The following is a 14,471-nucleotide window of genomic DNA, read 5'->3' on the forward strand; positions in this document are numbered from 1 at the left end:
TTGTCTAAAAGAATCTCACCTATTGGTGTGTGTTTTGGCTGCAACAGAAGACGAAGTTAATGTCACAGTAGCCAAAGGGAATAATTTGAAAGCATCTCTGTAACATCTAAGGGATTTGGACAAAAACACTTGGACAAGATCTGATTCCTTTAGATACGATTCATATTGGGGAAAAATTTGCATATGAAATTCCTTCATATAAATGCCAGCCTAGCCTTTCCTGACAAATTAGTGATTAAGTATCTTGGCTTCCGGACAGAGTAAGGAGTCCCATAATGATTGCTATAAGGCTTTTTTCTTAATGGCGAATTCACGTTTTTCATGAGCCTTAAAATGGGGAAAGGACTTCTTGTATACCATACATAAGCTTTGCATTATGGCCTTGATGAAAAAGGCCTTTCTCCAGTGATACCAATAAAACATTCTTAGTTCTGATTCTGAAGTGGTGCTGCAAAAATTAGTGCCCCATTCCTTCTCCAGGGCAGTACTCTCTGATTAGCTCCAGATGTTTGGATGATGTGATAAAAATCATGCTGTGATTTAGAAACTCTGGGACATCAGTTGTCCTGTCTGTTCGATCTAAATATGGCTCAGCCACAAATAATACTACCAAAAAAACACCTGCAAGATTTCTTCAGGGCATGCCTGTTTCAGGTAAACCTCTCATTGCTTCCTCTGACATCTGTGATCAAGGGGCGGAACTTCTGCAACATACTCTGAGATCTAAGCACACACATATGCAGCCCTCTTGAAAGACAGGTATGGGGTGCTATTTGTCTGCAGTATGAAATGAGATTTGTGCAAAAGAAATTCTTCTGATTTCACTTACCTTACCTTACCTGAAGCAATGGTGCAAATTTCCATCATCCTTTGCTTAATTAAGAATGCCCAAGGCATTCCTATTAATCTCTTTCTCTGTAAGTCATCCTTAAAAATCCTAATCCTGTCCCATATAGCTTTTGCAGCAAATAAATCTGCATGTCAATATTTAGGAGAATTGTTTTCTTTTCTTTTTTTTTAACAAGTAACAAATTGAGCACTGCTCCTGCAAGTTGATTCTGTGTGAAAGCTGGATTGATGTCAGTGAGCTATTAAAGGGTTAGGTCATAGGAGCTGGTGCTCCTGTGACAGAGGTTACGCAGTTTAAGAATTTACTTTCCTTCAGTTCAGATGCAGGATCCATTTGGGTATGTGCTTTTCACCCTTTTCCATGCAAAATTCACTTTAGTCGTTTTCAGTTGTCATTTAAACCACTTACTTGTGAGGTAACAGGTAAAAGTCACAGAGTCACAGAATATCTGAAGTTGGTAGCGATCCACAGGCATTGTCTAGTCCAATTCCATTCTCAAACAGGGTGACCTACAGCAGGTTGCTCAGGGCTGTGGCCTATGAATTTTTTAATATCTCCACAGATGAAGACTCCACAGCCTCTTTCTGCAACCCCAAATTTTTTTTTCTTATGTTTACATGGGATTCCCCGTATTTCAGTTTGTACACATTCTCTCTTCTCCTGTCACTGGGCACCAGTGAGAAAAATCTGGCTCCCTCTTCTTCATTCCCTTTCATCAGGTATTTACGTACACTACTGAGACCCCCCTGAACCTTCTCTTCTCAAGGCTAAACAGTCCCAGCTCTCTAAGCCTCTCCTCATATGAGAGATCCTCAAGTCTCCTAATCATCTTCATGGCCCTTTGCTGGCTCACTCCAGTAGCTCCATATCTCTCTTGCATCTGGGAGCCCAGAACTGGGCACATCACTCCAAATTTGGTCTCACCAGGGCTGAGTAGAAGGGAAGGATCACCTCCCTCAACCTGCTGGCAACACTCCTCCTAATGCAGCCCAGGAAGCTGTTGACCTTCTTTGCTGTAAGGATGCATTGCTGGCTCATCGTCAGCTTGTTGTCCACCAGGACCCCAAGGCTTTTACTGCAGAACTGCTTTCCAGACAGCTGACCTGCTTTCCAGCTGTTTCAGTGGGGAATGTCTTCCACATGTTCCCCCATAACTGAATTACTGTTTTTCAGATGGCTGATGACAACTTAAACCAGTGAATCTCACATGAAAGTGTATCTGAGTGTGTTCATAGTATTTGGCTTAACACCTGATTGCCTAGTTCTTTAACCCATATGGATCAAGGGAATGACTATTAGTTTGAAATGCCTGCCATGCCACTTGTCTTCTAAACAAACTACCTCTATAAGATGCTTTCCCTCATGGAACTTTTTTATCCTTCAGGGGCAGGGCTGTTTATTATAGCCAGAAAGATGACAGTTTGCACATGTTGTCCTGGAGCTTTAGCCATTTCTTTGTTCTTCCTGTGGCCTTGTCTAGAGATGTTGGAAATAATGTTGATTGATGCTCGTTACTGATTAGTGATTACTTTGGCATTCTGTTTTCTCTTTATGTCAGGGTAGATGTTATGGTTGGGATGTGAAAGAAGACAAAAAGTCCCAGGCTTATCATATGAACAGATTCAGTAAGTGAGTCCTTCCCCTCTGTTTCCTTGGAAGCTTCAAAAACAGGCTTGAGGACAGAACTTTTACTCTTTCCTTCTGCTTGTGCCTGTAACCGCAGCATCTCAGTTGCATGCAAATGAATTATCTGGACACTGCACTGCTGAACTGCTAAAACCAGAAGCTGTTATCCAGGGAATGTTAATAACAAAGCCTGAAGTTTAGGGTGAAGAACAAATGAGACGGAAAAAAAGCTTTTCTATACCAAAAGTAACACAAGAGATCAGAGTTAAAATGTAGTGTAAAATTTTGCTTCTCATAATACATTTCCTTCTAATTAGTTAACAGTGATACCACAGTGCAACATTCTGCCCAGTTAGAAGGTGACTTTGAAATCAGGGATGAATTAAGAGGGTCTGTGAGGATCCTGAAACTACATTCTTGTTCTTGGAGGTGTTCTGTGTGCTGAATAGCTGCAAAATCAAATGCCTTAAGTATTCAAAATCTTGGTCTTGTCTAAGAGATAAAAGAAAAAGAAGTCTATGCAATTTCATACCTGACATGATAAGCTGAGCTGACATTATAACGTAATGACAGCCTAGAAGTTGTGCTTAGAGGGAAAAAAATAATCTCTTCATAAGTAACTAGAGTATTACACTGTCTGGGTAGCTCTAAGTGGAGAGAGCTAAAAAGAGATAAACTTGATAGGCTATTGAACCCAAATTAGATTGATCATCAGTGGAAATATTTCTTGAAGGGAATGCAGAAATTAAAGGTGTTAGTGGCATTGGTCATCAATGATTTATGCACAGTAAAGCTGCTTAGGGAGGTCCCTGCAATAGGGATGTGTGACTCAACTAGTCTGCATTGCCTTTCCACTTGCTATGAAATTCAAGCTTGCTTGCATCCCAGGAAAGAAATCACCAGATGGTGTGAGTAAATTTGCCCTCAAAATGCAAGAGTTCCTGTATTACTCTGACCCTGCAAGGGGGGATGCAAAACTACAGTAGAAGAAGGCTGACAATAGCTAGGGACCATGAATATTCCAGCTGGGGTTTGTTTGGGGTACCTGGGTATCTTCCTCTCTTTATCCATAGTTTTCCCAACAGGATGGAAGTGTCAAGAGGCTTGTGGTTAACTAGCTGCATGGAGACAGTCATGTTTACTGTTACTATTTCCCACCTGGCAAAAAACCATCTACAACAACCAGTTCTTGTCAGGTTTAAAATTATCTCTCTATGGGAGATGTAAAGGGGCCATTTCTCTGTCACATTTTGGGTGATTGGAGGGTTGTTTTTGATTCAGGGCTGCTTTCAATTTAGGGATCTGGGAAAACATGTGACCTGGAAAAGAAATGTGGAGGGGAAAAGCCACAGGATCTGCTTACCTCTCAACAAATTCTTTGGTGGTTGTTAGAAGCAGTAATTAATCCAATAACTGTCATCTCTGGGACAATTCAGGAGAAATCATCCTGACAGGTAGCAGATGTTTCTCCCTGTAGAAATCAAGGTTTCACCATCACCATTTCAAGAACTGACGTGGAAAACAAGAGCAAACACAGTCCTCCAGCACTGCTGACACACTGAAGAGGTAATTTATAAGGGAGGGATAAGGGGTTGTGAAAACCTCTTTCCTTCACTTAGCCTCTAATAATGCCAACAAACAATTATTTGGAAGGACTTTGACAGTGTGTCCTTCCAGTCTAAGCCTTTGAAAAGGCCAGATAACTTTGCCTTATGCAAGGCAAGAGATGTTAAATACGTTGCAAGGCAAGAGATGTTAAATACGTATATATGTATGTGCATGTGTCCCAGATTAACTCAGTTAAGTCTCAGCCAGCAAGGAGCCAATCTGGAGCTGTCCTGATGCAGGAACTAAGGACAGTGTTCTTCCAAGGTGAAGGTACCTTTTTTAGATGCAGGCTGTTTTCCTGCTCCAGGCAAAGTCAAATACGACTCCCAAAGGATATGTGTCTTCACTTCATCCATGTAACCAGGCTTGACCCTGCTGCAGCCTTCCAGTGCCCTGATGATGAAGTATCCCAGCAAATGCCCTCTCCCTTTCCCCAGCCCCTGCCTTCCTCCCCAGCTGGATGATTGCCAGTCATTTGCCAATAAAAGTGCCTCTGAAATACAGGGTAAATGGCCTTTACGCAGTCCTATGGGGACAGAGGGACATGCAAGAAGCCTCCCCATTCGCATGGCTGTGCAAGGGCTTTGCACAATAACAAAGAGCTGGCTCAGGAGCACACAGGGGCTGAAAATTTGAGACCAATGTGCATGCAGGGGTAGAAAGAGGACCAGGCAGAGCCAGGATCCCACCTACGTACTAAGCATTAGAGGCAGTGGTGTCCAAGGCTAGATAAGAGACATGCAGAGATGCTGCTTCTTTCTGATCCATGGTAGGAGCCTAGAAGTCATTAACAACTCCAAATGTTTGCTAACGCTGTGTCCTACCTGTCACGGGATATGTAATTTCTGCAACAATTAAGACTGTGGTTACTCATCCCTGCAATTGAGATTTCAAATTCCTTTCCTAGCCCTGGTGTCATTTCTTTCTAATTGTATCACCTGCTTGTTACATTAAAGACCCTCCAAAAGCAACCTTCAGTCACTTGACTGAGCTGATGGAGTGAAAGCATTCTATGGATGGCAGCTTGCCCCCTTCAGGACTGCAAACCAATTGTGTTGCTATCATGCAACTCTACAGATGTAGTTTGTTCCTCTTGCTGCCATGTTTCTCCCACTGGTGCCAGGTCAGGCTGGTCAGGCTGGGTGCTTTGCCCACCTCCTGCCTCTGTGGGGTGTGCCTCCTCCTCAGTGGAAGGAGAAACCTTTTCAGATGCAGAGGGAGTGGAAGGAGGTCCTGAGTGTGGGGAAGGAGAGAGCTGGCATCATGGTGGTTTTCCAACATTCTTACACGGCTGACTTTCTCTTGACCTTCTCTAGGGGCTACCAAAGACATGGGGAAGATGCTGGGTGGGGATGAGGAGAAAGACCCAGATGCTGCCAAGAAAGAAGAGGAACGACAGGAAGCCCTCAGGCAAGAAGAGGAAGAGAGGAAAGCCAAATATGCCAAGATGGAGGCTGAAAGAGAAGTTATGAGACAAGGGATTCGAGACAAGGTAGGGATCCAGCCTTCAGCACACACTTGCCAACTCATAATGCTCAGTGGAGAACTACTGTTTTCAGCTGATTTGTGACCAGTTCCCTGAGCACCTGGATAGAACCAGGTAATTACTTTGCCACACTGAACTTACTAATCTTGTGCACTGTCCCTCGAATTCTGTCCCTGTTTAAACACACCTCCCACACTGAAAAGCCCTGCAAAAGTTGAAACAGAGAGTGAAGTTGAGGAGAGAAAAATGTCTATTTTTCTCATAATCTGTTAAATGCTCACACTATTTTAAATGTTAGAGGCTTCTCTGTCCCTATGTGGGTGCTTTCGAAGCTTGCATTTGTGGTTTGTGAGAAGGGTCATAATTCAGTGTGGTTTTGAGAGATACAATCCAAGTATCTTCTGTAGTGCTTCCAAGGCTTTCTTGGTGTTGACAGGTGAAATGGGACAAATCTACTCTATTTTTCATATAGACTTCCACTACTCACAGGGGATTAATCTGAAAGAAAGAGTTTCATTTATCTGAGGTTCTTAACCATTGGGAAACACTCTCTTCTACTTAAGTTGGTTCTTGTAATGATACAATTTGGTGTGAGAAGGAAATGAATAATTGTGAGGATTCAGAATGAGATTGAAAACAAATACACCAAACAAACCTTTATTAGAGAAATGAGCTTAATTTAAGATAGCTGAACCCATTGTTACTGTACACTAGCTTTTAGGGATTGATGTGTGGAGGGAGAAGGCCGTTTTGCTGCGTCATCCTCAAGTCCTGGAGCTCAGATAACTTGGAAAGAAATGGGGGTAATGGTTGGAGAAGGGGTTTCTGATGATGAAGGCCTGTGTGTTGACTTACATCACATGCCAAAGAACAACAGAAAATACCTGTAGACAGAATGAGGAAGTCCTGCTCAGTATAAGAGATGTTGCCTGTGCAGGGCCTACCTCTGTGCAGGTTACAGTGCCTTAAGAACAAGTCTGGGAAAAAGCTTCAAAGTCACATCACAAAGCTGAGAGTGGCTGTCCATGAACAAAACTATGTCTGCACTGCGCCGAACTTCTGACCCAATCCTTATGATTCTGGAGGGAAGCACAGATAAGGATGAATTGTTCTGGTGGCATAGTGCATCTTGTAAAGAGGTATCAGCAATTGTTCTGCAAATAAAGAAATTTGAGACTATGCTTCTAAGAAAAGAAAGTACTTATAGGGAATTGTCTACCTGTGACAGTGCCAGAGAAAGATATTCATATGATCATGTAAAAGAGGGTATTTGTTACCAGACAGACAGATTCAGAACCCCCACCTGGTCAAAATTTTTTGGTTTTATAATATATTTAATGAATATATATCTAGATAGTGTAATATATTAATATAAACATATCAATGTGTGCAGTATATGTTTAGTGTATGTTTATAGGTGGAACAATGACACAGGTCTGCATTAGACACAAGGGGGAAAAAAAGAACAATGAATTTCTGAGTTGCAGGCGGATGGGCTAATGCCCTGTTTTCACTGGTCGTTGTCTTTTCTGCTAGACCACTGAAGTGTTCCCAGAGGTAGGTGGTAATTGCTTTTTCTTGCAGCTGAGCAAACTGCTGTAAAAGCGTTTAAGAAATCTGAGATGCTCTCTGTTACAAGTCCAAGGTGATCTAGACTAGAATTCACACGTTCATGAGTAGGATGCATACAGACTGAACTTGGATGAAACATCCAGCCAATGGGGATTTCCCTGGAATACTGTCAGCTATCTAGACTTTGCTGAGTCAGGCTGAGTACTGGGTGGTGAAGATTCTTGGAGATGCATTGACTCCTGAGCAATATGGCAAAGGGCTGGCTCTGCAGAGAGAGTAAACAGGGATACTTGGAGGAATATTATTTGACCTCAGTCAAAGCTCTGGATTGCAGCTTTTCTAGTGATATGGTGGCTTACCTTTGAGATTAGCAACAGGAAGTCCTGCTTTGGGGAGTGCACCCAGAAAACATAGGAGCTCAGTTCCCTGTGGTTTTCTTTCTCCTGGGGATAATTCCAGGTAGCATGCATTTGAAAGATGAAGCTGTTTTCTGCAGAATCAGAAAAGATGGATAAAGCTGTAGAAAAGAGCTGTATTTTTTTTTGAGTTTGAGAGTTCCATGAAAGAGAGAGATTACTTTGTCCTGACAAAGAGATGGATTTGATGATATGCAAGACTCTGTCTCCAAGTATTGTGAATTGGTGGCTGGAAATGTGAAACAAATATTGGAAGAATAGAAAAAAGGGCTGGATTATTTCCTCCATTACTTGTTTGTTTTGAAATTACCTTATTTCTTCATCAACTCCACTAAAACCAGAAATTATTGTTGTTAGCAGGTATGAATTAAATCCAAGAAGCTTTAAGTATTAGAGATCTCCCTGATGATACTTGCTCATTTCTAACATAAAAGAGTGAGAAATGAGCACGTGAGTTGAGTGAGTGAGTAAGAACAGATTATTTATGCAGAATACAAGTTTGAAAGTGTGTGTCCTGGGTCATGGATCCACAGTCACAAAGTTACTCCCTTAGTGCAGCTGCAGGATGTCAGGGAAACAAGCCAGGGAATCACGGCTTCATCAGTTAGTTAATATGGCTCTCAGTGAAGCCTACAGAAAGGACAGGTTCATCATGTTTGTTGTTTTGGACTTTTTGCCTTGGCTCTTCAACAAGTGTGATGAGTACACTCTCTTGTTTAGGGCTTCAGGAAATGTGGGAGCTATGGCAGAGCTTGAAAGGAATGATGACAGATACCACAGATATGTTCCAGCATGTGCTAACTTCAGGTCCTAAATCCAATCTGTTAAATTGAGATACATATGCCCTCAGCCCAGCATGGCAGCTGGGCACAGAAACGACTTAGGGAAAGGGTAGAATGAATTATGCAGCAATCAAATATTTTTTGATACAAAATATGCAGCATTTTTAAGGATGACATTTGGACACGACATTTTGAAATAACTGGACCACCAGTTGTCTGCCAGCTGCTATCCAATATTAAAGTCCAGAATCTGATATTGAAAACTGATAGAAAGAATGTAAAGAACATAACTGGGGTGTACTCCAGCTTCCTGCTACCCCAAGGTGCACATATGCAGCTTGCTTTCTGATCCGATCTGGGCTTGATCTCAACACTAGTGCGTCACAGATCTTCTGGGCCCTACCACACCTGTGTCTCTGGGGAGAGGTGCCACACCTGACCAACACAGGCAAGACTGCCAAGAGGCCTTCAGTGTCCCTCTGCCTGGTAGGTGAGGGTCTGTTGCCCCAGTGGTGAGGCTGTGGATAGATAATACCCCTGTTACCTTGCTAATAGCAAGTACTATCAGCTTGCCATGCTAGAGCAGCCATCTTGTTTCCAGTGCTCTTGGGTGGAATACTGCCTTCTATAAACAGATGACCTTGTTTGTGTTATATACCTGCATACCTCAGCGGTGAAAGCTAATTACTTTCTTCATGTAATGATCCATAATTACTAATTTACATAATTAATTATTTCCACCACTGTGGTAGAACCCAGGCCTGAGAGAGCCCTAGTACGTGCTCTGTGATTAATACTCTACCTGTCTTGGCTGCTAGTGAGACAATGCCCGTAGTTTGGCTTCCTGCAAATCTTACACATGCTTTAGAGGGTCAGCACTGCTATCAAGGCTATCCTCAGAATGGTGGGTTTCAACCAAAAAGGAAATAAGCATGGTCCTCTGTCTAAATGGCTTGGCTTCAAGACAGAAATTAGGTTTCAATGTAGGCCATGCTTGAGATGGAGCATGAACTACTTCAGTAGCTATTGTACACTCAGTTCTCAGAGTGGCCCAGCTTGTCTTTGACCAGCCTTATGTGCTGTGGGGAATAAAGCAGTTTAGTTATATTAATAAGGATCCCTGCCCTCCAAATTGAGCATGAAATCTGCATGGAAAGTATGGAAAGGTGGAAAATGGAAAATTCAAATACTGGGAGAACTGGGTGTCTACAATTGTAATTGACCCTGTTGGGTGCTGTGTAAGGATTGTGGCACAATGCTTAATTGCATGGTCATACGTTTATGCTTCTAGGAACCTCAGCTCTCCCATTGCACAAGACAAGGTCAACTGTCTTTTTTAATAAGCAGATGTTCAATATTTCATCTCTGCCACGCCTTACAAAGTGTGTTCTCAAGCTCATTTACTATTGCAGTATCCAGATTCTGATGGCAATATAATAAATTTCCTCATTTGAGGATTTAATTCTTTGTTGTTATTATTATGCTTTCACTAATGTAGTTGATGAGTTCATCCCAAGCACAATTTCTTCTGAGATTTATCTGGGTCATTATGTGATTAAAGCCTAGGTGCAGAAGAATATTAACATCTTGTTTCATCAGTGAGCCTCTATGGCGCAGTAAGAAATGCTTAGGACTTCCTTGTCCCTTTGCTGGCAATAGACAAATGGTGAAGTCTGGGTTTGATGTTTGTTTCTGCAGGCAGCATATCATACAGCAGGAGGATGTGCAGTCCTTGTTCTGTTTATGTGTGAGTCTTTCTGTCTCTGGATGTGTGCCATTAATTCCTCCCATTTTTCTTTTTGAGCCGTTAAATGCTCTCAGTGGTTAGAGAGTAAGATTCTTTGCAGTATTTGGAATTGTCCATGTCCCAGGAAAACCACGAAAACTATTCAGTTATTTGTAGATATGTAGGACATGTAACTTCCAGGTCTTTCGTGATTTAAAGTAGGTGGTATTGGAATTTACTTCTAGAAAAGTGAGAACATTTGGGTTGCTGGCAACAGGAGAAGTCCTAAGATAGGGCCGTTTTCTCTCCGGTGGGAAACTGTTCTTATAATGCTGCTTTTTTTTCTTTCTTTTTTTTCTTCCAATCTGATTGCTGAACTCACCTTTGGCACTAAATCACTCAGACAAAAAGGCAATCAGGATTTATAGGTGCAGTCCTAGATTCTTATGTGAGATAATCAGCATGCAACATCATATAATTACTTACTTTTAGTATTTCATTTGCGTATTTCCATATGTAGCTCGTGCATAGCTATGAAAATCCTGTCTTAGGGCAGGGAAAATACCAGCATGTGAATCGACTCTTGTCCAGCAATATCAGACCTTTGAAACTAAGCTCCAAGCTCAGGAGTACAAACTTAACTTTGGTAAAACTTTGTTGCTATAAAACAGCTTCACAATGTTAGCTAAACTCTTTGGTGTTAGTACCTCTATGGGATGTTTCATTCTTGTCTAACTTCAGATGCAGGCTTTAAAAATTCTTGTGCAAAGGAATGACATTTCACTGCCTGAAAATGCAATTTTGAAGGTGTAGTCTTCCTTGCAAGGAAGAAATATACAGTACATTTTTCATTGGAGACTATCAACAAGTCTGAAAAAGGTGCAGAAATTTTATTCTTTGTATGTCAAAAGGTGAAGGATCTCAAACAAAGAAAAGATTTTCCTCAGCAATGAATCATGTTCTGTAATTCAAATGACAAAATTTATATCTCCATGAACAGAAACATTCTGTCTGATCTCTTCCCTTATAAATCATTGATATTAAACCATTGATGTGAATTTTTATCCAGCACTTGTGATCTAATGAAGCTGTGGCTACTGTTCAGTGTGTGGGCCTTAAAATAGATTTTCGGAGATATATATATATTGCGCAGATGGAGAGGTATCATTAACTTGACTCTTCTCCTGCTTTCACAGTGGCTTTTGATAATTCAGGATAAAAAACAAACATAGAAAAAAATTCCTTGCTTAGTTTAATTCAATGCAGATACTCTCTGCTATAGACCAGAGTGTTTACAACTGGGTCACAGGCCCTCTGGCTATGAGAAAGCAATAGGCCTGGCTATAACACTCCCAGTGTGATGCTTTGCAAGTCAGGGATTATATTGTGCTTTCCAAGAAGTGGGCTCTGGGGTGGGTGGGAACACTCATAACACCAGTAACGATGACAACCGAAAAGAATTGCACTCTTTGCAGCAATTAAATCACAGGTTGTTCTGGGTGAAGAAGGCTGCAAGGGCAATGTCCTGTGGTGTTTACTGTGTTCTGGACACACTTGATTCATTGGTTATTGAGGACAGTGGAAGCTGGCATAAGCCCAAACAGAGTCGGAAGAAGGAAAGTACGTTTGCAGGGTGATTGAAGAGCACCATAACGCCGCAGATCATTTTCGTATTGTAGTTTGAGGCATCCAAGAGGATAAAGTGATTTGACCTGGAATAAACTTCTGACCTCCTGCCAGAACTTGTCCCCCAACTAGCTGTAGGCAAGGATGTCCTGACTGGCCTGTGTTGCCCCCGAGCCAGATTCTTGAATTTCCGTATCAGTTTTCTCCATAGCTTAGAGTATAGATCTTTAGCATCAAACTTGTTTCTGGACTACAGCCCTTTGCAATTTTGCTAAATCACCAACTTCTCTTCTCTAACACTTTCAACCTTTGGAAATTTCAGCCAGGTTTAATTTTCTGCTTTGCATCTCCAAATAAGCCCCTTGGTCTGTGAGGCAGCAGCTGTCTTTTGTGAAAAGGTGAACAAATTGGCCTCCTCCAGTGAAAGGAAGCACAACTAGAAAGCCAAAAGTTAACAAAGTTATCAGGGTATGCTTAAATTCAGCAGTCCCTCTTGAAAGTTGAGAGAGAGAACAGTGCCTTCCCAGATGTGGTTTTAAGCATGGAACAGGGATTGATGTACCTGCTAAGAACCTCCAAGGCCATTATTAAAAATAGTCATCTTCTGAGTGATTTTAGGGAATCTGTTCCTACCTAACCCCTGTAGTTTCATCTTTATATTCCCTTGGAAGTCCCAGGATATGCAACATGTCTTGGTCTTTGTGAATCCAGCCACCTACATGTATAGAATTCTCTAGGTGGTCTGAATGAAAGTGTGTGTGCCAGGTCTTATCTCTTGGCATTAAACTAACAGAGCGTCCCTGATGGGAAAAGCTGCATGGATTCCTTCCTGAGCGGTAGCTTTAGGCCATTTTTAAAATTCAGAAAAGGGAGGCAACATTAGCAAACCATTGGAGATCGGAAGCAAACTGACATCTTTTTAATCTGCTTCCATAATACTTCAATAGTATTAAATTATTTAGCAGAACTCAGCAGGTTCAGTTTCCAGCTGCTGATTCCCCCACTAATACCTTTTGGGGCTCATTAGTAAGCTTCTTTGTGCAGCTCTGCCTTGCTCTGTTTCTATGTTTCACGCTAATCCAAATCTACACCAGTAGATGTCACTTTGGATACTTGCTAACGAGATCCCACTGGGTGATGCTGAAATGTCTCTTGAAATGCAACCTTTTTTACTGTTATGCACTGAGTAGGGTGTCTTGTAGAGTCATTCAGCTGAAATCTTCACTTAAACAACTTCTGTCTCACTGAGCTGGCTGGCAAAACCTATGCACATTGCTGGCACGGGGCTGAGCAGGTTCACCCACTCAGGACTTGGTGCAAAATAAACCCAAGCAGATGACATATAGTGATTAGTGCTGGAATTTAGCTAGGAAGGACATCTGAATGGTGTCTCAAGCCTCCCTGGCTGTGACTTATTAAAACTCCAAGAATTTGGCTCACCTACTCGGAAAGACAAGAAATATGGACCCCAACAAATGGCCTTTTGCAAGTTCTCTTCCAGTATCATTGCAACTGAGCATCTGTATCTGAACAGCCAGACATTACTACTCTGCTGGAGGTGCTGTTCTGCCACCTCACAATCCAATCTGCATTTCTGGCCCTCATACTAGGGTGCCCCATTACCAGAAGATCTGTTTGGAAACTAGTATCCAACAATTTTAATTGACAAATTCTTCTGTATTCATAATAAGGAACTCTTCAGTACAGCCCTCCCTCACCTGATCAGTTATTTATGTTACCACCCAGAGGACAAGAAAGGCGGGAAGGCAGTAACTATTTGTAATTTATTGTCTGATCACACAGTACAGCCTCCCTCTCTTTATCCTGGTTGAACTGCTGTTTTAGGAGCTTTCCTTTTTTCCAGAGACAGGATTGACGAACTACATTGCAGAGCAAGAATGTGTGATCTATGAAGCACTGCTTTATTTCTACAGAGCATCATTACTATAGGGAAACAGTATACACAGCCACTGTATATTACCATGTTTGTGTGCATGTACACACAGAGAAATGTATGTAAAGAGAGTTTGAATAGATTTTCTTTAATCAGAAAGATTTTTTTTATTTGCATATAGGAGAAGATGAATGCAAAGGGAATGTCAACATCATGGACAAAGCCTTACTTCATTCCAGTTTCAGTGGCAGTCTGCATTCATTCTTCACCATGTCTAGTCCACCGCTTGAGGAAGGCCATGAGGGACCTGCCTTTCTTCAGGGAACTAGCAATGGTTAACACCAGCATAAAGAGGCTATTGAGTTATAGCTTATTCGGTAGTAGCATTCACAGTCATCCCTACACTAACAGGTCAAATCCACTACATGAAGAAGGAAGGAAAGCTACCTACATGCATGCTGGATCCAGAGTCCTCTTTTTGCAAAGGCTGCAGTCTTGTCTTAGCCTACTTCCCCAGCAGAGCAGGCACAGCCCACTGTCTACCTGAGTTTTGGCTCATTCATGCTGGCTCTCCAGTTCCAGAACAGGAACTGCCCAAGTCTGTGCAATTGGAACTAAGAGCTTGTATGAAGAAAATGATGGCAGGTCTTTTCAGTGGATTTCTGCCTGGACTCCCTGTGAGAAACATAAAGGTAACAGTATGCATTCACCTCTGAAATACCAGTTAGCACTGTTTCTGCCTTTTTGATGCTTCTTTGTGATTGTAGGTGTGGCGAAATGATGTTTCTTGTTCACATCAGGCAGCAAGACCAAGCTGCAGAGAGGAAGGTCTTTTTCCCAAGAGATCTCAAAAATCTAATTTTTTCATTATTTTTATTTTATTTT

At 41.8% G+C, this 14,471-nt stretch overlaps 1 pseudogene; it reads left to right on the forward strand.

The window, feature by feature from the left end:
• Positions 1–5,400: 5,400 nt before the first annotated feature.
• Positions 5,401–5,654, forward strand: LOC104083958 (annotated as a pseudogene).
• The last annotated feature ends 8,817 nt before the right edge of the window (positions 5,655–14,471 follow it).

This window comes from Fulmarus glacialis, unplaced genomic scaffold, assembly GCF_000690835.1.
Source record: "Fulmarus glacialis isolate BGI_N327 unplaced genomic scaffold, ASM69083v1 scaffold35251, whole genome shotgun sequence".
Classification (NCBI taxonomy): domain Eukaryota; kingdom Metazoa; phylum Chordata; class Aves; order Procellariiformes; family Procellariidae; genus Fulmarus; species Fulmarus glacialis.